The following is a 24,240-nucleotide window of genomic DNA, read 5'->3' as shown; positions in this document are numbered from 1 at the left end:
CTGCAAACTAGGTTCAGAGAGCCCTCATTATGACTCTAGTTTGTTGCCCGACATACGAGATCTACTGATCGCTCTGGGCTAAAACAGTCAATTAGAAAAAAAAACAACCAAGCAAACACTACTTTTGGAATGTCTTTTGAAAAGAGCCCCAAAAATTGGACGTTCCTCTGGAAAATCACCTCTTTGGCACCTGCTTGATTTGCCTGGTTGACTTCTACTGGGAGTGCTACTGAGCATGTGCAAGACGTTTGCATACTAAGACTTCCTGGTTTTCAATAGACGCTTCAAGGTGAGCACGTCAAGGAGGCGCAGGTCTCATTTTCAAAGTCCAATAACCAAAGAACGCATGCAGCAAATACGTTTGGAGTCCAGGCAAAACGGACCCTAACGTGCACTAAAATATCAATCTGCAATTTGGGGGACTGGACTGAAGGACTCTTGTTTTCTCCCAGACTGAGCTTCCAATTGTGCTTCCTGTCACGGTGTCATAACTTGCACTCTGACAACAGTGCAAACACCACTCTTGTGATGCTCTTTTCAACTTCCTGTCCCAAGCCTGGAACCAGATGTGCAGCCTTCTCAAATTGTTATAAAAGCTTGCGGGGCCATTCGGACCAACTTCTCTGCTCCTCTTTATGTAAACATTTCTCCTCATCTTTGTTGTGCTTTATTAAAAACCTTCCCTGACCGGGAATCGAACCTGGGCCGCGGCGGTGAGAGCGCCGAATCCTAGCCACTAGACCACCAGGGAACCGCTGGTGAGTGCTCTGAAGCCATGAGCTCTCCCAGCAGTTCTTAACCGCGATCAGTCCTTCATTGAGCCGTGTTCACGTCTACTACTGATAAGGTGGGAGACAATATATCCTTGCACATTATCCCTTAAAAATCTTTCAAATAACTTCCACACCACAGATGTTGAGGCTCACTAAGTCTTTCATCCAGTGGCGGGGATTTTGGTCTCGTTTTAAAGATTAGCACCATTTATGCTTTTTGCCAAACTTTTGGCACCATGCCAAATGAGAGAGACTCCTTGAAGATTGTAAAATTCCTTGTTCCAATATTAATCTCTCAGGATTAAAACTTGAAATCAGATGCGCAGACTTTTCAACTTGTTAGAAAAGCCCGCGGGACCATTCGGACCAACTTCTCTGCTCCTCTCCATGTAAACATTTCTCCTCATCTTTGCTGTACTTTATTAAAAACGTTCCCTGACCGGGAATCGAACCCGGGCCGCGGCGGCGAGAGCGCCGAATCCTAGCCACTAGACCACCAGGGAATCGCTGTTGGTTGGTTTGGAACCATGAACTCTCCCAGCAGTTCTTAACCGCGGTCAGTGCTTCATTAAGCCGTGTTAACGTCTACTAATGAAAATATTGGAGAAAATATATTCCTGCACATTATCCCTTAAAAAAATCTTTCAAATAAAACTTGAAAGCTTAAAGGGAAGCGCTCCAGGTGAGGCTTGAACTCACAACCTCGGCATTGCTCAACAAATACTGCCTTATAAGTACCGCGCGCTAACCGATTGCGCCACTGGAGCTTCGTGCTGGTGTCACCTTACACTCGGTTTTCTTGTTTTCTCACTGGCAACCTTAACGCTCCTCTGTGGGACAGCGAAAATTGATGAAAAGGCTTCTTGCACATTAAGAAAGGTAGCTTGACCAAAGTTCGCTTGAAGCCTTTTCAGTCCACAAGCCAATTGTCTGTTTTTTCTTTCAAAATAGGCGTGTGGAAAGCTTTGTGATTCCCATGCAAGCTTGTAGAGCCATGCTTAAAGGGGTGGTTTTGGGACATGGATTTCGAGTGGAATTGATTCCTGGCGTAAAAAAAAACCTTGCCTAGCGGCAAATGTCTTGCCAATGGCGTTACACTGGGCCGAAACGGTCACTTGCTCGATTGAGAGCACCCCAGATGGGACTCGAACCCACAATCCCTGGCTTAGGAGGCCAGTGCCTTATCCATTAGGCCACTGGGGCATGTGGTAGCAGCACTGGCTGGTTTTGGTGGCTGCAAACTAGGTTCAGAGAGCCCTCATTATGACTCTAGTTTGTTGCCCGACATACGAGATCGACTGATCGCTCTGGGCTAAAACAGTCAATTAGAAAAAAAACCAACCAAGCAAACACTACTTTTGGAATGTCTTTTGAAAAGAGCCCCAAAAATTGGACGTTCCTCTGGAAAATCACCTCTTTGGCACCTGCTTGATTTGCCTGGTTGACTTCTACTGGGAGTGCTACTGAGCATGTGCAAGACGTTTGCATACTAAGACTTCCTGGTTTTCAATAGACGCTTCAAGGTGAGCACGTCAAGGAGGCGCAGGTCTCATTTTCAAAGTCCAATAACCAAAGAACGCATGCAGCAAATACGTTTGGAGTCCAGGCAAAACGGACCCTAACGTGCACTAAAATATCAATCTGCAATTTGGGGGACTGGACTGAAGGACTCTTGTTTTCTCCCAGACTGAGCTTCCAATTGTGCTTCCTGTCACGGTGTCATAACTTGCACTCTGACAACAGTGCAAACACCACTCTTGTGATGCTCTTTTCAACTTCCTGTCCCAAGCCTGGAACCAGATGTGCAGCCTTCTCAAATTGTTATAAAAGCTTGCGGGGCCATTCGGACCAACTTCTCTGCTCCTCTTTATGTAAACATTTCTCCTCATCTTTGTTGTGCTTTATTAAAAACCTTCCCTGACCGGGAATCGAACCCGGGCCGCGGCTTTGAGAGCGCCGAATCCTAGCCACTAGACCACCAGGGAATTGCTGGCGAGTGCTCTGAAGCCATGAGCTCTCCCAGCAGTTCTTAACCGCGATCAGTCCTTCATTGAGCCGTGTTCACGTCTACTACTGATAAGGTGGGAGACAATATATCCTTGCACATTATCCCTTAAAAATCTTTCAGATAACTTCCACACCACAGATGTTGAGGCTCACTAAGTCTTTCATCCAGTGGCGGGGATTTTGGTCTCGTTTTAAAGATTAGCACCATTTATGCTTTTTGCCAAACTTTTGGCACCATGCCAAATGAGAGAGATTCCTTGAAGATTGTAAAATTCCTTGTTCCAATATTAATCTCTCAGGATTAAAACTTGAAATCAGATGCGCAGACTTTTCAACTTGTTAGAAAAGCTCGCGGGACCATTCGGACCAACTTCTCTGCTCCTCTCCATGTAAACATTTCTCCTCATCTTTGCTGTACTTTATTAAAAACGTTCCCTGACCGGGAATCGAACCCGGGCCGCGGCGGTGAGAGCGCTGAATCCTAGCCACTAGACCACCAGGGAAACGCTGTTGGTTGGTTTGGAACCATGAACTCTCCCAGCAGTTCTTAACCGCGGTCAGTGCTTCATTAAGCCGTGTTAACGTCTACTAATGAAAATATTGGAGAAAATATATTCCTGCACATTATCCCTTAAAAAAATCTTTCAAATAAAACTTGAAAGCTTAAAGGGAAGCGCTCCAGGTGAGGCTTGAACTCACAACCTCGGCATTGCTCAACAAATACTGCCTTAAAAGTACCGCGCGCTAACCAATTGCGCCACTGGAGCTTCGTGCTGGTGTCAGCTTACACTCGGTTTTCTTGTTTTCTCACTTGCAACCTTAACGCTCCTCTGTGGGACAGCGAAAATTGATGAAAAGGCTTCTTGCACATTAAGAAAGGTAGCTTGACCAAAGTTCGCTTGAAGCCTTTTCAGTCCACAAGCCAATTGTCTGTTTTTTCTTTCAAAATAGGCGTGTGGAAAGCTTTGTGATTCCCATGCAAGCTTGTAGAGCCATGCTTAAAGGGGTGGTTTTGGGACATGGATTTCGAGTGGAATTGATTCCTGGCGTAAAAAAAACCTTGCCTACCGGCAGATGTCTTGCCAATGGCGTTACACTGGGCCGAAACGGTCACTTGCTTGATAGCACCCCAGATGGGACTCGAACCCACAATCCCTGTCTTAGGAGGCCAGTGCCTTATCCATTAGGCCACTGGGGCATGTGGTAGCAGCACTGGCTGGTTTTGGTGGCTGCAAACTAGGTTCAGAGAGCCCTCATTATGACTCTAGTTTGTTGCCCGACATACGAGATCGACTGATCGCTCTGGGCTAAAACAGTCAATTAGAAAAAAAAACAACCAAGCAAACACTACTTTTGGAATGTCTTTTGAAAAGAGCCCCAAAAATTGGACGTTCCTCTGGAAAATCACCTCTTTGGCACCTGCTTGATTTGCCTGGCTGACTTCTACTGGGAGTGCTACTGAGCATGTGCAAGACGTTTGCATACTAAGACTTCCTGGTTTTCAATAGATGCTTCAAGGTGAGCACGTCAAGGAGGCGCAGGTCTCATTTTCAAAGTCCAATAACCAAAGAACGCATGCAGCAAATACGTTTGGAGTCCAGGCAAAACGGACCCTAACGTGCACTAAAATATCAATCTGCAATTTGGGGGACTGGACTGAAGGACTCTTGTTTTCTCCCAGACTGAGCTTCCAATTGTGCTTCCTGTCACGGTGTCATAACTTGCACTCTGACAACAGTGCAAACACCACTCTTGTGATGCTCTTTTCAACTTCCTGTCCCAAGCCTGGAACCAGATGTGCAGCCTTCTCAAATTGTTATAAAAGCTTGCGGGGCCATTCGGACCAACTTCTCTGCTCCTCTTTATGTAAACATTTCTCCTCATCTTTGTTGTGCTTTATTAAAAACCTTCCCTGACCGGGAATCGAACCCGGGCCGCGGCGGTGAGAGCGCCGAATCCTAGCCACTAGACCACCAGGGAATCGCTGGCGAGTGCTCTGAAGCCATGAGCTCTCCCAGCAGTTCTTAACCGCGATCAGTCCTTCATTGAGCCGTGTTCACGTCTACTACTGATAAGGTGGGAGACAATATATCCTTGCACATTATCCCTTAAAAATCTTTCAAATAACTTCCACACCACAGATGTTGAGGCTCACTAAGTCTTTCATCCAGTGGCGGGGATTTTGGTCTCGTTTTAAAGATTAGCACCATTTATGCTTTTTGCCAAACTTTTGGCACCATGCCAAATGAGAGAGACTCCTTGAAGATTGTAAAATTCCTTGTTCCAATATTAATCTCTCAGGATTAAAACTTGAAATCAGATGCGCAGCCTTTTCAACTTGTTAGAAAAGCTCGCGGGACCATTCGGACCAACTTCTCTGCTCCTCTCCATGTAAACATTTCTCCTCATCTTTGCTGTACTCTATTAAAAACGTTCCCTGACCGGGAATCGAACCCGGGCCGCGGCGGTGAGAGCGCCGAATCCTAGCCACTAGACCACCAGAGAATCGCTGTTGGTTGGTTTGGAACAATGAACTCTCCCAGCAGTTCTTAACCGCGGTCAGTGCTTCATTAAGCCGTGTTAACGTCTACTAATGAAAATACTGGAGAAAATATATTCCTGCACATTATCCCTTAAAAAAATCTTTCAAATAAAACTCGAAAGCTTAAAGGGAAGTGCTCCAGGTGAGGCTTGAACTCACAACCTCGGCATTGCTCAACAAATACTGCCTTATAAGTACCGCGCGCTAACTGATTGCGCCACTGGAGCTTCGTGCTGTTGTCACCTTACACTCGGTTTTCTTGTTTTGTCACTTGCAAACTTAACGCTCCTCTGTGGGACAGCGAAAATTGATGAAAAGGCTTCTTGCACATTAAGAAAGGTAGCTTGACCAAAGATCGCTTGAAGCCTTTTCAGTCCACAAGCCAATTGTCTGTTCTTTCTTTCAAAATAGGCGTGTGGAAAGCTTTGTGATTCCCATGCAAGCTTGTAGAGCCATGCTTAAAGGGGTGGTTTTGGGACATGGATTTCGAGTGGAATTGATTCGTGGCGTGAAAAAATACCTTGCCTACCGGCAGATGTCTCGCCAATGGCGTTACACTGGGCCGAACCGGTCTCTTGCTTGGTTAAGAGCACCCCAGATGGGACTCGAACCCACAATCCCTGGCTTAGGAGGCCAGTGCCTTATCCATTAGGCCACTGGGGCATGTGGTAGCAGCACTGGCTGGTTTTGGTGGCTGCAAACTAGGTTCAGAGAGCCCTCATTATGACTCTAGTTTGTTGCCCGACATACGAGATCGACTGATCGCTCTGGGCTAAAACAGTCAATTAGAAAAAAAAACAACCAAGCAAACACTACTTTTGGAATGTCTTTTGAAAAGAGCCCCAAAAATTGGACGTTCCTCTGGAAAATCACCTCTTTGGCACCTGCTTGATTTGCCTGGTTGACTTCTACTGGGAGTGCTACTGAGCATGTGCAAGACGTTTGCATACTAAGACTTCCTGGTTTTCAATAGACGCTTCAAGGTGAGCACGTCAAGGAGGCGCAGGTCTCATTTTCAAAGTCCAATAACCAAAGAACGCATGCAGCAAATACGTTTGGAGTCCAGGCAAAACGGACCCTAACGTGCACTAAAATATCAATCTGCAATTTGGGGGACTGGACTGAAGGACTCTTGTTTTCTCCCAGACTGAGCTTCCAATTGTGCTTCCTGTCACGGTGTCATAACTTGCACTCTGACAACAGTGCAAACACCACTCTTGTGATGCTCTTTTCAACTTCCTGTCCCAAGCCTGGAACCAGATGTGCAGCCTTCTCAAATTGTTATAAAAGCTTGCGGGGCCATTCGGACCAACTTCTCTGCTCCTCTTTATGTAAACATTTCTCCTCATCTTTGTTGTGCTTTATTAAAACCCTTCCCTGACCGGGAATCGAACCCGGGCCGCGGCGGTGAGAGCGCCGAATCCTAGCCACTAGACCACCAGGGAATCGCTGGCGAGTGCTCTGAAGCCATGAGCTCTCCCAGCAGTTCTTAACCGCGATCAGTCCTTCATTGAGCCGTGTTCACGTCTACTACTGATAAGGTGGGAGACAATATATCCTTGCACATTATCCCTTAAAAATCTTTCAAATAACTTCCACACCACAGATGTTGAGGCTCACTAAGTCTTTCATCCAGTGGCGGGGATTTTGGTCTCGTTTTAAAGATTAGCACCATTTATGCTTTTTGCCAAACTTTTGGCACCATGCCAAATGAGAGAGACTCCTTGAAGATTGTAAAATTCCTTGTTCCAATATTAATCTCTCAGGATTAAAACTTGAAATCAGATGCGCAGACTTTTCAACTTGTTAGAAAAGCTTGCGGGACCATTCGGATCAACTTCTCTGCTCCTCTCCATGTAAACATTTCTCCTCATCTTTGCTGTACTTTATTAATAACGTTCCCTGACCGGGAATCGAACCCGGGTCGCGGCGGTGAGAGCGCCGAATCCTAGCCACTAGACCACCAGGGAATCGCTGTTGGTTGGTTTGGAACCATGAACTCTCCCAGCAGTTCTTAACCGCGGTCAGTGCTTCATTAAGCCGTGTTAACGTCTACTAATGAAAATATTGGAGAAAATATATTCCTGCACATTATCCCTTAAAAAAATCTTTCAAATAAAACTTGAAAGCTTAAAGGGAAGTGCTCCAGGTGAGGCTTGAGCTCACAACCTCGGCATTGCTCAACAAATACTGCCTTATAAGTACCGCGCGCTAACCAATTGCGCCACTGGAGCTTTGTGCTGGTGTCAGCTTACACTCGGTTTTCTTGTTTTCTCACTTGCAACCTTAACGCTCCTCTGTGGGACAGCGAAAATTGATGAAAAGGCTTCTTGCACATTAAGAAAGGTAGCTTGACCAAAGTTCGCTTGAAGCCTTTTCAGTCCACAAGCCAATTGTCTGTTTTTTCTTTCAAAATAGGCGTGTGGAAAGCTTTGTGATTCCCATGCAAGCTTGTAGAGCCATGCTTAAAGGGGTGGTTTTGGGACATGGATTTCGAGTGGAATTGATTCCTGGCGTAAAAAAAACCTTGCCTACCGGCAGATGTCTTGCCAATGGCGTTACACTGGGCCGAAACGGTCACTTGCTCGATTGAGAGCACCCCAGATGGGACTCGAACCCACAATCCCTGGCTTAGGAGGCCAGCGCCTTATCCATTAGGCCACTGGGGCATGTGGTAGCAGCACTGGCTGGTTTTGGTGGCTGCAAACTAGGTTCAGAGAGCCCTCATTATGACTCTAGTTTGTTGCCCGACCTACGAGATCGACTGATCGCTCTGGGCTAAAACAGTCAATTAGAAAAAAAAACAACCAGGCAAACACTACTTTTGGAATGTCTTTTGAAAAGAGCCCCAAAAATTGGACGTTCCTCTGGAAAATCACCTCTTTGGCACCTGCTTGATTTGCCTGGTTGACTTCTACTGGGAGTGCTACTGAGCATGTGCAAGACGTTTGCATACTAAGACTTCCTGGTTTTCAATAGACGCTTCAAGGTGAGCACGTCAAGGAGGCGCAGGTCTCATTTTCAAAGTCCAATAACCAAAGAACGCATGCAGCAAATACGTTTGGAGTCCAGGCAAAACGGACCCTAACGTGCACTAAAATATCAATCTGCAATTTGGGGGACTGGACTGAAGGACTCTTGTTTTCTCCCAGACTGAGCTTCCAATTGTGCTTCCTGTCACGGTGTCATAACTTGCACTCTGACAACAGTGCAAACACCACTCTTGTGATGCTCTTTTCAACTTCCTGTCCCAAGCCTGGAACCAGATGTGCAGCCTTCTCAAATTGTTATAAAAGCTTGCGGGGCCATTCGGACCAACTTCTCTGCTCCTCTTTATGTAAACATTTCTCCTCATCTTTGTTGTGCTTTATTAAAAACCTTCCCTGACCGGGAATCGAACCCGGGCCGCGGCAGTGAGAGCGCCGAATCCTAGCCACTAGACCACCAGGGAATCGCTGGCAAGTGCTCTGAAGCCATGAGCTCTCCCAGCAGTTCTTAACCGCGATCAGTCCTTCATTGAGCCGTGTTCACGTCTACTACTGATAAGGTGGGAGACAATATATCCTTGCACATTATCCCTTAAAAATCTTTCAAATAACTTCCACACCACAGATGTTGAGGCTCACTAAGTCTTTCATCCAGTGGCGGGGATTTTGGTCTCGTTTTAAAGATTAGCACCATTTATGCTTTTTGCCAAACTTTTGGCACCATGCCAAATGAGAGAGACTCCTTGAAGATTGTAAAATTCCTTGTTCCAATATTAATCTCTCAGGATTAAAACTTGAAATCAGATGCGCAGACTTTTCAACTTGTTAGAAAAGCTCGCGGGACCATTCGGACCAACTTCTCTGCTCCTCTCCATGTAAACATTTCTCCTCATCTTTGCTGTACTTTATTAAAAACGTTCCCTGACCGGGAATCGAACCCGGGCCGCGGCGGTGAGAGCGCCGAACCCTAGCCACTAGACCACCAGGGAATCGCTGTTGGTTGGTTTGGAACCATGAACTCTCCCAGCAGTTCTTAACCGCGGTCAGTGCTTCATTAAGTCGTGTTAACGTCTACTAATGAAAATATTGGAGAAAATATATTCCTGCACATTATCCCTTAAAAAAATCTTTCAAATAAAACTTGAAAGCTTAAAGGGAAGTGCTCCAGGTGAGGCTTGAACTCACAACCTCGGCATTGCTCAACAAATACTGCCTTATAAGTACCGCGCGCTAACCGATTGCGCCACTGGAGCTTTGTGCTGGTGTCAGCTTACACTCGGTTTTCTTGTTTTCTCACTTGCAACCTTAACGCTCCTCTGTGGGACAGCGAAAATTGATGAAAAGGCTTCTTGCACATTAAGAAAGGTAGCTTGACCAAAGTTCGCTTGAAGCCTTTTCAGTCCACAAGCCAATTGTCTGTTTTTTCTTTCAAAATAGGCGTGTGGAAAGCTTTGTGATTCCCATGCAAGCTTGTAGAGCCATGCTTAAAGGGGTGGTTTTGGGACATGGATTTCGAGTGGAATTGATTCCTGGCGTAAAAAAAAACCTTGCCTACCGGCAGATGTCTTGCCAATGGCGTTACACTGGGCCGAAACGGTCACTTGCTCGATTGAGAGCACCCCAGATGGGACTCGAACCCACAATCCCTGGCTTAGGAGGCCAGTGCCTTATCCATTAGGCCACTGGGGCATGTGGTAGCAGCACTGGCTGGTTTTGGTGGCTGCAAACTAGGTTCAGAGAGCCCTCATTATGACTCTAGTTTGTTGCCCGACCTACGAGATCGACTGATCGCTCTGGGCTAAAACAGTCAATTAGAAAAAAAAACAACCAAGCAAACACTACTTTTGGAATGTCTTTTGAAAAGAGCCCCAAAAATTGGACGTTCCTCTGGAAAATCACCTCTTTGGCACCTGCTTGATTTGCCTGGTTGACTTCTACTGGGAGTGCTACTGAGCATGTGCAAGACGTTTGCATACTAAGACTTCCTGGTTTTCAATAGACGCTTCAAGGTGAGCACGTCAAGGAGGCGCAGGTCTCATTTTCAAAGTCCAATAACCAAAGAACGCATGCAGCAAATACGTTTGGAGTCCAGGCAAAACGGACCCTAACGTGCACTAAAATATCAATCTGCAATTTGGGGGACTGGACTGAAGGACTCTTGTTTTCTCCCAGACTGAGCTTCCAATTGTGCTTCCTGTCACGGTGTCATAACTTGCACTCTGACAACAGTGCAAACACCACTCTTGTGATGCTCTTTTCAACTTCCTGTCCCAAGCCTGGAACCAGATGTGCAGCCTTCTCAAATTGTTATAAAAGCTTGCGGGGCCATTCGGACCAACTTCTCTGCTCCTCTTTATGTAAACATTTCTCCTCATCTTTGTTGTGCTTTATTAAAACCCTTCCCTGACCGGGAATCGAACCCGGGCCGCGGCGGTGAGAGCGCCGAATCCTAGCCACTAGACCACCAGGGAATCGCTGGCGAGTGCTCTGAAGCCATGAGCTCTCCCAGCAGTTCTTAACCGCGATCAGTCCTTCATTGAGCCGTGTTCACGCCTACTACTGATAAGGTGGGAGACAATATATCCTTGCACATTATCCCTTAAAAATCTTTCAAATAACTTCCACACCACAGATGTTGAGGCTCACTAAGTCTTTCATCCAGTGGCGGGGATTTTGGTCTCGTTTTAAAGATTAGCACCATTTATGCTTTTTGCCAAACTTTTGGCACCATGCCAAATGAGAGAGACTCCTTGAAGATTGTAAAATTCCTTGTTCCAATATTAATCTCTCAGGATTAAAACTTGAAATCAGATGCGCAGACTTTTCAACTTGTTAGAAAAGCTCTCGGGACCATTCGGACCAACTTCTCTGCTCCTCTCCATGTAAACATTTCTCCTCATCTTTGCTGTACTTTATTAAAAACATTCCCTGACCGGGAATCGAACCTGGGCCGCGGCGGTGAGAGCGCCGAATCCTAGCCACTAGACCACCAGGGAATCGCTGTTGGTTGGTTTGGAACCATGAACTCTCCCAGCAGTTCTTAACCGCGGTCAGTGCTTCATTAAGCCGTGTTAACGTCTACTAATGAAAATATTGGAGAAAATATATTCCTGCACATTATCCCTTAAAAAAATCTTTCAAATAAAACTTGAAAGCTTAAAGGGAAGTGCTCCAGGTGAGGCTTGAACTCACAACCTCGGCATTGCTCAACAAATACTGCCTTATAAGTACCGCGCGCTAACCGATTGCGCCACTGGAGCTTTGTGCTGGTGTCAGCTTACACTCGGTTTTCTTGTTTTCTCACTTGCAACCTTAACGCTCCTCTGTGGGACAGCGAAAATTGATGAAAAGGCTTCTTGCACATTAAGAAAGGTAGCTTGACCAAAGTTCGCTTGAAGCCTTTTCAGTCCACAAGCCAATTGTCTGTTTTTTCTTTCAAAATAGGCGTGTGGAAAGCTTTGTGATTCCCATGCAAGCTTGTAGAGCCATGCTTAAAGGGGTGGTTTTGGGACATGGATTTCGAGTGGAATTGATTCCTGGCGTAAAAAAAAACCTTGCCTACCGGCAGAAGTCTTGCCAATGGCGTTACACTGGGCCGAAACGGTCACTTGCTCGATTGAGAGCACCCCAGATGGGACTCGAACCCACAATCCCTGGCTTAGGAGGCCAGTGGCTTATCCATTAGGCCACTTGGGCATGTGGTAGCAGCACTGGCTGGTTTTGGTGGCTGCAAACTAGGTTCAGAGAGCCCTCATTATGACTCTAGTTTGTTGCCCGACATACGAGATAGACTGATCGCTCTGGGCTAAAACAGTCAATTAGAAAAAAAAACAACCAAGCAAACACTACTTTTGGAATGTCTTTTGAAAAGAGCCCCAAAAATTGGACGTTCCTCTGGAAAATCACCTCTTTGGCACCTGCTTGATTTGCCTGGTTGACTTCTACTGGGAGTGCTACTGAGCATGTGCAAGACGTTTGCATACTAAGACTTCCTGGTTTTCAATAGACGCTTCAAGGTGAGCACGTCAAGGAGGCGCAGGTCTCATTTTCAAAGTCCAATAACCAAAGAACGCATGCAGCAAATACGTTTGGAGTCCAGGCAAAACGGACCCTAACGTGCACTAAAATATCAATCTGCAATTTGGGGGACTGGACTGAAGAACTCTTGTTTTCTCCCAGACTGAGCTTCCAATTGTGCTTCCTGTCACGGTGTCATAACTTGCACTCTGACAACAGTGCAAACACCACTCTTGTGATGCTCTTTTCAACTTCCTGTCCCAAGCCTGGAACCAGATGTGCAGCCTTCTCAAATTGTTATAAAAGCTTGCGGGGCCATTCGGACCAACTTCTCTGCTCCTCTTTATGTAAACATTTCTCCTCATCTTTGTTGTGCTTTATTAAAAACCTTCCCTGACCGGGAATCGAACCCGGGCCGCGGCGGTGAGAGCGCCGAATCCTAGCCACTAGACCACCAGGGAATCGCTGGCGAGTGCTCTGAAGCCATGAGCTCTCCCAGCAGTTCTTAACCGCGATCAGTCCTTCATTGAGCCGTGTTCACGTCTACTACTGATAAGGTGGGAGACAATATATCCTTGCACATTATCCCTTAAAAATCTTTCAAATAACTTCCACACCACAGATGTTGAGGCTCACTAAGTCTTTCATCCAGTGGCGGGGATTTTGGTCTCGTTTTAAAGATTAGCACCATTTATGCTTTTTGCCAAACTTTTGGCACCATGCCAAATGAGAGAGACTCCTTGAAGATTGTAAAATTCCTTGTTCCAATATTAATCTCTCAGGATTAAAACTTGAAATCAGATGCGCAGACTTTTCAACTTGTTAGAAAAGCTCGCGGGACCATTCGGACCAACTTCTCTGCTCCTCTCCATGTAAACATTTCTCCTCATCTTTGCTGTACTTTATTAAAAACGTTCCCTGACCGGGAATCGAACCCGGGCCGCGGCGGTGAGAGCTCCGAATCCTAGCCACTAGACCACCAGGGAATCGCTGTCGGTTGGTTTGGAACCATGAACTCTCCCAGCAGTTCTTAACCGCGGTCAGTGCTTCATTAAGCCGTGTTAACGTCTACTAATGAAAATATTGGAGAAAATATATTCCTGCACATTATCCCTTAAAAAATCTTTCAAATAAAACTTGAAAGCTTAAAGGGAAGTGCTCCAGGTGAGGCTTGAACTCACAACCTCGGCATTGCTCAACAAATACTGCCTTATAAGTACCGCACGCTAACCGATTGCGCCACTGGAGCTTTGTGCTTATGTCAGCTTACACTCGGTTTTCTTGTTTTCTCACTTGCAACCTTAACGCTCCTCTGTGGGACAGCGAAAATTGATGAAAAGGCTTCTTGCACATTAAGAAAGGTAGCTTGACCAAAGTTCGCTTGAAGCCTTTTCAGTCCACAAGCCAATTGTCTGTTTTTTCTTTCAAAATAGGCGTGTGGAAAGCTTTGTGATTCCCATGCAAGCTTGTAGAGCCATGCTTAAAGGGGTGGTTTTGGGACATGGATTTCGAGTGGAATTGATTCCTGGCGTAAAAAAAAACCTTGCCTACCGGCAGATGTCTTGCCAATGGCGTTACACTGGGCCGAAACGGTCACTTGCTCGTTTGAGAGCAACCTAGATGGGACTCGAACCCACAATCCCTGGCTTAGGAGGCCAGTGCCTTATCCATTAGGCCACTGGGGCATGTGGTAGCAGCACTGGCTGGTTTTGGTGGCTGCAAACTAGGTTCAGAGAGCCCTCATTATGACTCTAGTTTGTTGCCTGACCTACGAGATCGACTGATCGCTCTGGGCTAAAACAGTCAATTAGAAAAAAAAACAACCAAGCAAACACAACTTTTGGAATGTCTTTTGAAAAGAGCCCCAAAAATTGGACGTTCCTCTGGAAAATCACCTCTTTGGCACCTGCTTGATTTGCCTGGTTGACTTCTACTGGGAGTGCTACTGAGCATGTGCAAGACGTTTGCATACTAAGACTTCCTGGTTTTCAATAGACGCTTCAAGGTGAGCACGTCAAGGAGGCGCAGGTCTCATTTTCAAAGTCCAATAACCAAAGAACGCATGCAGCAAATACGTTTGGAGTCCAGGCAAAACGGACCCTAACGTGCACTAAAATATCAATCTGCAATTTGGGGGACTGGACTGAAGGACTCTTGTTTTCTCCCAGACTGAGCTTCCAATTGTGCTTCCTGTCACGGTGTCATAACTTGCACTCTGACAACAGTGCAAACACCACTCTTGTGATGCTCTTTTCAACTTCCTGTCCCAAGCCTGGAACCAGATGTGCAGCCTTCTCAAATTGTTATAAAAGCTTGCGGGGCCATTCGGACCAACTTCTCTGCTCCTCTTTATGTAAACATTTCTCCTCATCTTTGTTGTGCTTTATTAAAAACCTTCCCTGACCGGGAATCGAACCCGGGCCGCGGCGGTGAGAGCGCCGAATCCTAGCCACTAGACCACCAGGGAATCGCTGGCGAGTGCTCTGAAGCCATGAGCTCTCCCAGCAGTTCTTAACCGCGATCAGTCCTTCATTGAGCCGTGTTCACGTCTACTACTGATAAGGTGGGAGACAATATATCCTTGCACATTATCCCTTAAAAATCTTTCAAATAACTTCCACACCACAGATGTTGAGGCTCACTAAGTCTTTCATCCAGTGGCGGGGATTTTGGTCTCGTTTTAAAGATTAGCACCATTTATGCTTTTTGCCAAACTTTTGGCACCATGCCAAATGAGAGAGACTCCTTGAAGATTGTAAAATTCCTTGTTCCAATATTAATCTCTCAGGATTAAAACTTGAAATCAGATGCGCAGACTTTTCAACTTGTTAGAAAAGCTCGCGGGACCATTCGGACCAACTTCTCTGCTCCTCTCCATGTAAACATTTCTCCTCATCTTTGCTGTACTTTATTAAAAACGTTCCCTGACCGGGAATCGAACCCGGGCCGCGGCGGTGAGAGCGCCGAATCCTAGCCACTAGACCACCAGGGAATCGCTGTTGGTTGGTTTGGAACCATGAACTCTCCCAGCAGTTCTTAACCGCGGTCAGTGCTTCATTAAGCCGTGTTAACGTCTACTAATGAAAATATTGGAGAAAATATATTCCTGCACATTATCCCTTAAAAAAATCTTTCAAATAAAACTTGAAAGCTTAAAGGGAAGTGCTCCAGGTGAGGCTTGAACTCACAACCTCGGCATTGCTCAACAAATACTGCCTTATAAGTACCGCGCGCTAACCGATTGCGCCACTGGAGCTTTGTGCTTGTGTCAGCTTACACTCGGTTTTCTTGTTTTCTCACTTGCAACCTTAACGCTCCTCTGTGGCACAGCGAAAATTGATGAAAAGGCTTCTTGCACATTAAGAAAGGTAGCTTGACCAAAGTTCGCTTGAAGCCTTTTCAGTCCACAAGCCAATTGTCTGTTTTTTCTTTCAAAATAGGCGTGTGGAAAGCTTTGTGATTCCCATGCAAGCTTGTAGAGCCATGCTTAAAGGGGTGGTTTTGGGACATGGATTTCGAGTGGAATTGATTCCTGGCGTAAAAAAAAACCTTGCCTACCGGCAGATGTCTTGCCAATGGCGTTACACTGGGCCGAAACGGTCACTTGCTCGATTGAGAGCACCCCAGATGGGACTCGAACCCACAATCCCTGGCTTAGGAGGCCAGTGCCTTATCCATTAGGCCACTGGGGCATGTGGTAGCAGCACTGGCTGGTTTTGGTGGCTGCAAACTAGGTTCAGAGAGCCCTCATTATGACTCTAGTTTGTTGCCCGACATACGAGATCGACTGATCGCTCTGGGCTAAAACAGTCAATTAGAAAAAAAAACAACCAAGCAAACACTACTTTTGGAATGTCTTTTGAAAAGAGCCCCAAAAATTGGACGTTCCTCTGGAAAATCACCTCTTTGGCACCTGCTTGATTTGCCTGGTTGACTTCTACTGGGAGTGCTACTGAGCATGTGCAAGACGTTTGCATACTAAGACTTCCTGGTTTTCAATAGACGCTTCAAGGTGAGCACGTCAAGGAGGCGCAGGTCTCATTTTCAAAGTCCAATAACCAAAGAACGCATGCAGCAAATACGTTTGGAGTCCAGGCAAAACGGACCCTAACGTCCACTAAAATATCAATCTGCAATTTGGGGGACTGGACTGAAGGACTCTTGTTTTCTCCCAGACTGAGCTTCCAATTGTGCTTCCTGTCACGGTGTCATAACTTGCACTCTGACAACAGTGCAAACACCACTCTTGTGATGCTCTTTTCAACTTCCTGTCCCAAGCCTGGAACCAGATGTGCAGCCTTCTCAAATTGTTATAAAAGCTTGCGGGGCCATTCGGACCAACTTCTCTGCTCCTCTTTATGTAAACATTTCTCCTCATCTTTGTTGTGCTTTATTAAAAACCTTCCCTGACCGGGAATCGAACCCGGGCCGTGGCGGTGAGAGCGCCGAATCCTAGCCACTAGACCACCAGGGAATCGCTGGCGAGTGCTCTGAAGCCATGAGCTCTCCCAGCAGTTCTTAACCGCGATCAGTCCTTCATTGAGCCGTGTTCACGTCTACTACTGATAAGGTGGGAGACAATATATCCTTGCACATTATCCCTTAAAAATCTTTCAAATAACTTCCACACCACAGATGTTGAGGCTCACTAAGTCTTTCATCCAGTGGCGGGGATTTTGGTCTCGTTTTAAAGATTAGCACCATTTATGCTTTTTGCCAAACTTTTGGCACCATGCCAAATGAGAGAGACTCCTTGAAGATTGTAAAATTCCTTGTTCCAATATTAATCTCTCAGGATTAAAACTTGAAATCAGATGCGCAGACTTTTCAACTTGTTAGAAAAGCTCGCGGGACCATTCGGACCAACTTCTCTGCTCCTCTCCATGTAAACATTTCTCCTCATCTTTGCTGTACTTTATTAAAAACGTTCCCTGACCGGGAATCGAACCCGGGCCGCGGCGGTGAGAGCGCCGAATCCTAGCCACTAGACCACCAGGGAATCGCTGTTGGTTGGTTTGGAACCATGAACTCTCCCAGCAGTTCTTAACCGCGGTCAGTGCTTCATTAAGCCGTGTTAACGTCTACTAATGAAAATATTGGAGAAAATATATTCCTGCACATTATCCCTTAAAAAAATCTTTCAAATAAAACTTGAAAGCTTAAAGGGAAGTGCTCCAGGTGAGGCTTGAACTCACAACCTCGGCATTGCTCAACAAATACTGCCTTATAAGTACCGCGCGCTAACCGATTGCGCCACTGGAGCTTTGTGCTTGTGTCAGCTTACACTCGGTTTTCTTGTTTTCTCACTTGCAACCTTAACGCTCCTCTGTGGGACAGCGAAAATTGATGAAAAGGCTTCTTGCACATTAAGATAGGTAGCTTGACCAAAGTTCGCTTGAAGCCTTTTCAGTCCACAAGCCAATTGTCTGTTTTTTCTTTCAAAATAGGCGTGTGGAAAGCTTTGTGATTCCCATGCAAGCTTGTAGAGCCATGCTTAAAGGGGTGGTTTTGGGACATGGATTTCGAGTGGAATTGATTCCTGGCGTAAAAAAAAACCTTGCCTACCGGCAGATGTCTTGCCAATGGCGTTACACTGGGCCGAAACGGTCACTTGCTCGATTGAGAGCACCCCAGATGGGACTCGAACCCACAATCCCTGGCTTAGGAGGCCAGTGCCTTATCCATTAGGCCACTGGGGCATGTGGTAGCAGCACTGGCTGGTTTTGGTGGCTGCAAACTAGGTTCAGAGAGCCCTCATTATGACTCTAGTTTGTTGCCCGACCTACGAGATCGACTGATCGCTCTGGGCTAAAACAGTCAATTAGAAAAAAAAACAACCAAGCAAACACTACTTTTGGAATGTCTTTTGAAAAGAGCCCCAAAAATTGGACGTTCCTCTGGAAAATCACCTCTTTGGCACCTGCTTGATTTGCCTGGTTGACTTCTACTGGGAGTGCTACTGAGCATGTGCAAGACGTTTGCATACTAAGACTTCCTGGTTTTCAATAGACGCTTCAAGGTGAGCACGTCAAGGAGGCGCAGGTCTCATTTTCAAAGTCCAATAACCAAAGAACGCATGCAGCAAATACGTTTGGAGTCCAGGCAAAACGGACCCTAACGTGCACTAAAATATCAATCTGCAATTTGGGGGACTGGACTGAAGGACTCTTGTTTTCTCCCAGACTGAGCTTCCAATTGTGCTTCCTGTCACGGTGTCATAACTTGCACTCTGACAACAGTGCAAACACCACTCTTGTGATGCTCTTTTCAACTTCCTGTCCCAAGCCTGGAACCAGATGTGCAGCCTTCTCAAATTGTTATAAAAGCTTGCGGGGCCATTCGGACCAACTTCTCTGCTCCTCTTTATGTAAACATTTCTCCTCATCTTTGTTGTGCTTTATTAAAAACCTTCCCTGACCGGGAATCGAACCCGGGCCGCGGCGGTGAGAGCGCCGAATCCTAGCCACTAGACCACCAGGGAATCGCTGGCGAGTGCTCTGAAGCCATGAGCTCTCCCAGCAGTTCTTAACCGCGATCAGTCCTTCATTGAGCCGTGTTCACGTCTACTACTGATAAGGTGGGAGACAATATATCCTTGCACATTATCCCTTAAAAATCTTTCAAATAACTTCCACACCACAGATGTTGAGGCTCACTAAGTCTTTCATCCAGTGGCGGGGATTTTGGTCTCGTTTTAAAGATTAGCACCATTTATGCTTTTTGCCAAACTTTTGGCACCATGCCAAATGAGAGAGACTCCTTGAAGATTGTAAAATTCCTTGTTCTTGGTTCCCCACCCAATGCAAGAAAAATCTGTAAGACATCTACCATTTCTCCCTTTGAAAGGCTTTAATGGGAAATCGGTGTCTGTGTCCGTGTCCATTTCCATCTTGTATCATCAGCAAAAATGCATGGTTCCAAGTACAGATGTTTGAGGTACCCCCCTGGTAACAAGAGCTCACTCTGAATATACCCCATTTACTACAACCATCTGTTATCTACTATCTGTGACAGAGTCAAAAGCTTTACTGAAATCTAGATACCCAATGTCTGCTGCACCACCTTGATCAGTTATTTTAGTCAACCAATCAGGAAATTCAATAAGATTAGATGTCTGGTCTTCCTGAAGTAAACCCATGTTGTTTCTGAACTAGAAACCCATGTGACTCTAAATCCTAACCAATCCTATCCTTTAACATAGTTTCTATACATTTTTCATCTACTTATGTAAGACTCACCGGCCTGTAGTTCCCTGACTCCTCCCTGCGGCCTTTTTTGTGAATGGGCACAACGTTCGCTAATTTCCAATCTTCTGGGATGACTCCCGTCATCAATGACCGCTTAAATAAATCCATTAACCGTTTTGCTAGAACACCACTAAGCTCAATGAACAACTTTGGGTGTATCCCATTAGGCCCCATGTATGTGTATATTTCTGTGTATAAGTATGTATGTATGAATGTTTTTTATGTAGCATTAATTTTTACATACATTTGAGAACATCCACAATCTCACATAAATGCTTTAATGTACTTCCTCTTTAGCACCTGTCCTCACGATGACCTTCAAACCTGACATGGGCTACATTATATTGAAGGGTTTGCTATTTCAAGGGGTGCAATAGATCATTTTTCAGTAGATCAGGTTTAAATAGTTGGACTAAAATACATTTGGGAAAATATTTCTTCTTAAATCACTTGAGTATAATTAGCCATCTGGTCTCTTTGGAGCCGCTTCTTAAGCCAAAGGGAAACCTCTCGAGGATCCTTTAGGATATGGCAGTAGAGAATGGAAAAACTATAAAAAGCATAACATTAAAAGCCTGGAAGAATAGTCTGCTCAGAAAAGGTAACAACGTTCGTCGCAGCAGCCCAAGAACATATGGGGGAACCCAAGCACTTGGTAAGAGATATGTTCATTGATGACATTGGCATTTAGGTATAAGGAGAAGTAGGCTGAAGGATAAAGATACATATTACATATTAAGCAAATTTACAATTAACATAGTCTGAGTAGTGTTTTGCAGATTATTTGGACATATATGTGATGTGATTGTATGAATGGTGGAATTCATACATGTTTGGGTCATGGTAAGTCTACTATAACCTAAAGCCAGTGTTCTTTGCGAGAAGAAGAATGGGCATTCTTGGTGGGACAATTGAGTCCTACTTGCCATTATGGTCTATAGTTCTTATTTAATAATCACAATGTTAGATTAGTGACTAATCGATAGTCTTCTAAATCCTGAAAGACTAGAGATATATTTCAAAGGCTGAAAACATACTTAGGTTCCTCGCCCTTGTAAAGCTTGAAGTGATGTAACGTGAGTGGGATTTTAATTTTTGCTTTCATGACCATGTCCTAAAAAAAAACCCTGACATGGAAATAATAACAGATTTGCACTTGCTTTTCTTATAAATTATTTTACGCATGTTAACAAATTTTGTGTTTCAGAGATTAAATTTTTCATGCATTTATTTTCACATGAAAGTTGGGAGATCATAAGAATAAGACAACGGCCAACGACTTCTGGATTATTGGATCCGAGAACAGCAACAACTCTAAAGTCATGCTCTTTCTTTTGTTGCTAATATGTTATATTATAACGTTTTCTGCTAATTTCACCATCATATTACTGGTCATCGCATGTCACCACATCAGAGCTCCGATGTACTTCTTCCTCAGCCACCTGTCTTTTAACGACATTCTTCTCACCACGACCATTGAACCTGAAATGCTGCAGGTTATATTGAGAGAAGGAAGCTCTATTTCTCTGTCTGGATGCTTAACCCAATTCTACTTTCTTTCTGTATGTGTTGTTAATGAGTGTTTCCTCCTCACCGCGATGTCCTACGATCGATATTTGGCCATCTGTAACCCATTGCGTTATTCCTCCATCATGGACCTCAAACTTTGTACTCTGTTGGCAGCTTCATCTTGGGTAGGTGGGATGCTGTTGATGCTATCACATCTTATTCTTTTGCAGAAGATGACATTTTGTGGGTCCAATATAATTAACTATTTTTATTGTGACCTAGTCCCACTTCTCAAACTTTCCTGTTCAGACACATCAGCTAATGGAACTGTAAATGCCATCAACTCTATCCCCATATTATTTCTACCATTGATCTTTATCTCTGCAACTTATATAAACATTATTCTTGCCATCATGCGGATTTCTGCCCCAGATGGGAGAAGAAAGGCCTTCTCCACCTGCAGCTCCCATCTAACCGTGGTCTGTCTGTATTATGGCACTATAGTGCTCAATTATTTGGTTCCTTTTAAGGAGCAATACTTGGGGTTACAAAAAATGGTTTCTCTGTGTTACACCATTGTAGCCCCACTATTGAACCCCTTTATCTACAGCCTAAGGAATGAAGAGATTATAAGGGCAATAATGAAATTCATCTTTCAAAAAAATTATATAAAGTGATTTTTTTTTAATAAAAGTAGAACTTTGAAAGCGCAGCCCAGAGTATCATTTATCCAATAACCCGTATGTTTAAGCATTTCATAGCCTATGGATAATTACAAAATTATTTCCTATTTTAAATGGTACCATTTTAACTGAATGTGGACACAGAAAGGTTTGAGTTAAACACTTCTTTGTTGTAAATTCTCTAACAGACAAGTTGTCATTTAAGTTAAAGGGTTAATTAAAATGACAAAATGTGATATGCATTAACTTTTAACCCTTTGTGGTCCTATGTCGGAAATTTATCCGACAAAATATTTTACCGCTTGTGATCCACTGTCGGATTTCCTAGTGACCACTAGATGTCGCTATTATACCATAAATGGTGCAACAGTAAACGGAGGAAGAATTAGCCAGACTCTTAGAACAGAGTGATTCTGAATGTGAATTTAGTGATGATGATGAATGAATGAATGAGTGATGAATTCAAAAGAAGAATTCAGATTCAAGTGACACAGGAAATGAAAACTTCAGTGATGCAAATGAAAATGTTGTTGATGAAAATAAAAATGTTGAGGACCTACCTGCTGAAATTGTGCAAAAGAAAATAATGATTTTGAATAATAATGAAGTTAAACTATGTCTGGCACCCAAAGGATGCATGAGAGCTTGGCCATTGTTCAGCATTTTTGTAAATGCACCTGGATATTTTATCTGTAAATGCACCTGGATATTTTATCTGTAAATGCACCTGGATATTTTATTTTGAGACTGTGTTTTTCCCTTAGATCACCGCACTTTGGTAATGTGTACAATAAAAAGTTAAAAAGTTTGGTAGCAAAATAAAATAGTTGGTGTGCTTGGTATTTTTATTATTTGTGATTGGAATCTTTGATGGGCTATGATGGATTATTTTTCTTCGTTCTGTCAATTCTTTTTAATCTGACTTTTTTAACCCATTAAGAATGGAGGATATAATATTACAGCCCTACAAAACTTTTGTAAAGGCAGACGACATGATTAGGTCCTCTTCTGCTGTCACTGAGCATTGCTAAGTAGAGCCATGATCAGAGCCGACTTTACTCAGAAGTACTCCGACAGACCTGAATAATGCAGACAAATTTGAGGATTATGCACCTTTTTTTTTCTTATTTAATCTGTCTGCACTTATTCTAGAAACCCTGGAGTCATAGGCGTAAGGGGAACACGACCCTGCCAGCACTACAGGACGGTGCACATGGTATTAGGGCAGGAAAGGGTTTACCCAGCATGGGGGACCTCCTGGGTATGGGCAGTGCAAGGGTCAAGTCTATCAGAGTACTTCTGCAAAAGAGTGGAGTCACAGGGACAAGCTCTCCCCGTTCCTCCAATGCGGGAGTGCACCAGGGGACCTGGTTCACAGAGGCCCAGACAAAGAAAGAAGACGGGGGGAAGCATACCAAGACTGAAGAAAAAATACTGAAGAACAAGGAGACAGAGGGAGAAAAGTGGTGGGTTGGAGAAGGTAGGGAGACATTGAGAGTGAGTATGAGAGCCCGTGACATAGTGTTAGAGAGCATGAATAAGAAAGTGAGTGAGGGTGGGTGGGTGACAATGAATTTAATTTTTGAATAGAAAAAGGCCCTCCGAATGTCTTATGAGCCATAAAGGCAGTAAATGAAATTCATTATCTGAATATGAATGGACCAAAAAGTAAACACAAAATTTCTCCTAATTTTTTTAGCCCATCAGCAGAGGTCTACTGTCCAGGCTTTCCTTGATCTGGATATGGTTAGTAGAGGGGCTAAGACATGATCTGTGTCCATTGTGCAACATGTTTGCTTTGTAGACCTGTCAAGGAGCTGGATAGCCCGACCGACTACCTCTGCTGACTTCTGCTCCCTTAGCTTGGGACAACACCCTCTTTCACTCGCCGAGACTCAGCGTAGGGTATAAACAAAATGAAGACTGCTTTATTTTTCCCACACATGGCTGGATATAGCCAGCAAAGCACACATTAACATAAATCAAGATATTGAGATACAATGGGTACACAACCACCCCCTTAATCTGCTCCCCAGAGACAATAGGATCAGTACAATGGGGTCCCAACCTCCACTCTATTAATGGCCTAAATCTGTTCCAGGGTAAATGTCTGTAGTGGTGGAACATGGGGAGGAGGGGGACACACAGGAAAAATTAGTTGCAAAGCATCATCTGTGTTGGCGAAGTACAGTACCAATCCCAAACCAATATCAGCATTCCACAGTCCTCAGAGTCTCTAATATTTAGGACATACGGTAAAACCTGTACAAGGGGGGGAATCAGTAGAAACTGGCCCCCTGTACCTACACACCGAAGTCCTTACAAAGCCAGGGCCCATAGTCGTTAGGGAGGAGGCTGGCTCCCAGGCCTCTCCAGTGGCCCCAGTGATGGAGGGTTCCATCACAAGATCCATCCAAGCAAATGGTGTATTGTGCTGCCAATTGTACTCCTCTGTTACCACATTCTTTGGAAACC

The 24,240-nt window shown here is 44.7% G+C and overlaps 15 non-coding genes across 15 annotated transcripts; all 15 read right to left on the bottom strand.

Moving 5' to 3' along the window:
• Positions 1 to 1,447: 1,447 nt before the first annotated feature.
• On the bottom strand, positions 1,448 to 1,540 carry TRNAI-UAU (transfer RNA isoleucine (anticodon UAU)). The gene is given in 2 exon segments: positions 1,448 to 1,483; positions 1,503 to 1,540. It is a non-coding gene; the product is annotated as a tRNA-Ile (tRNA).
• Positions 1,541 to 1,903: 363 nt separating this feature from the next.
• TRNAR-CCU (transfer RNA arginine (anticodon CCU)) lies at positions 1,904 to 1,976 on the bottom strand. Its single transcript has one exon. It is a non-coding gene; the product is annotated as a tRNA-Arg (tRNA).
• Positions 1,977 to 3,905: 1,929 nt separating this feature from the next.
• TRNAR-CCU (transfer RNA arginine (anticodon CCU)) lies at positions 3,906 to 3,978 on the bottom strand. Its single transcript has one exon. It is a non-coding gene; the product is annotated as a tRNA-Arg (tRNA).
• A 1,478-nt stretch (positions 3,979 to 5,456) lies between these two features.
• On the bottom strand, positions 5,457 to 5,549 carry TRNAI-UAU (transfer RNA isoleucine (anticodon UAU)). The gene is given in 2 exon segments: positions 5,457 to 5,492; positions 5,512 to 5,549. It is a non-coding gene; the product is annotated as a tRNA-Ile (tRNA).
• A 363-nt stretch (positions 5,550 to 5,912) lies between these two features.
• Positions 5,913 to 5,985, bottom strand: TRNAR-CCU (transfer RNA arginine (anticodon CCU)). The gene has a single exon. It is a non-coding gene; the product is annotated as a tRNA-Arg (tRNA).
• Positions 5,986 to 7,463: 1,478 nt separating this feature from the next.
• On the bottom strand, positions 7,464 to 7,556 carry TRNAI-UAU (transfer RNA isoleucine (anticodon UAU)). Its single transcript is given in 2 exon segments — positions 7,464 to 7,499; positions 7,519 to 7,556. It is a non-coding gene; the product is annotated as a tRNA-Ile (tRNA).
• A 362-nt stretch (positions 7,557 to 7,918) lies between these two features.
• TRNAR-CCU (transfer RNA arginine (anticodon CCU)) lies at positions 7,919 to 7,991 on the bottom strand. Its single transcript has one exon. It is a non-coding gene; the product is annotated as a tRNA-Arg (tRNA).
• A 1,478-nt stretch (positions 7,992 to 9,469) lies between these two features.
• On the bottom strand, positions 9,470 to 9,562 carry TRNAI-UAU (transfer RNA isoleucine (anticodon UAU)). The gene is given in 2 exon segments: positions 9,470 to 9,505; positions 9,525 to 9,562. It is a non-coding gene; the product is annotated as a tRNA-Ile (tRNA).
• A 363-nt stretch (positions 9,563 to 9,925) lies between these two features.
• On the bottom strand, positions 9,926 to 9,998 carry TRNAR-CCU (transfer RNA arginine (anticodon CCU)). The gene has a single exon. It is a non-coding gene; the product is annotated as a tRNA-Arg (tRNA).
• A 1,478-nt stretch (positions 9,999 to 11,476) lies between these two features.
• On the bottom strand, positions 11,477 to 11,569 carry TRNAI-UAU (transfer RNA isoleucine (anticodon UAU)). Its single transcript is given in 2 exon segments — positions 11,477 to 11,512; positions 11,532 to 11,569. It is a non-coding gene; the product is annotated as a tRNA-Ile (tRNA).
• Positions 11,570 to 13,482: 1,913 nt separating this feature from the next.
• On the bottom strand, positions 13,483 to 13,575 carry TRNAI-UAU (transfer RNA isoleucine (anticodon UAU)). Its single transcript is given in 2 exon segments — positions 13,483 to 13,518; positions 13,538 to 13,575. It is a non-coding gene; the product is annotated as a tRNA-Ile (tRNA).
• Positions 13,576 to 15,489: 1,914 nt separating this feature from the next.
• Positions 15,490 to 15,582, bottom strand: TRNAI-UAU (transfer RNA isoleucine (anticodon UAU)). The gene is given in 2 exon segments: positions 15,490 to 15,525; positions 15,545 to 15,582. It is a non-coding gene; the product is annotated as a tRNA-Ile (tRNA).
• Positions 15,583 to 15,945: 363 nt separating this feature from the next.
• TRNAR-CCU (transfer RNA arginine (anticodon CCU)) lies at positions 15,946 to 16,018 on the bottom strand. The gene has a single exon. It is a non-coding gene; the product is annotated as a tRNA-Arg (tRNA).
• Positions 16,019 to 17,496: 1,478 nt separating this feature from the next.
• Positions 17,497 to 17,589, bottom strand: TRNAI-UAU (transfer RNA isoleucine (anticodon UAU)). The gene is given in 2 exon segments: positions 17,497 to 17,532; positions 17,552 to 17,589. It is a non-coding gene; the product is annotated as a tRNA-Ile (tRNA).
• A 363-nt stretch (positions 17,590 to 17,952) lies between these two features.
• TRNAR-CCU (transfer RNA arginine (anticodon CCU)) lies at positions 17,953 to 18,025 on the bottom strand. Its single transcript has one exon. It is a non-coding gene; the product is annotated as a tRNA-Arg (tRNA).
• Between the last annotated feature and the right edge of the window lie 6,215 nt (positions 18,026 to 24,240).

The sequence above is a fragment of the Spea bombifrons genome, chromosome 4 (genome assembly GCF_027358695.1).
Source record: "Spea bombifrons isolate aSpeBom1 chromosome 4, aSpeBom1.2.pri, whole genome shotgun sequence".
Classification (NCBI taxonomy): Eukaryota; Metazoa; Chordata; class Amphibia; order Anura; family Pelobatidae; genus Spea; species Spea bombifrons.
This window is presented reverse-complemented; position numbering and strand designations above follow the sequence as displayed.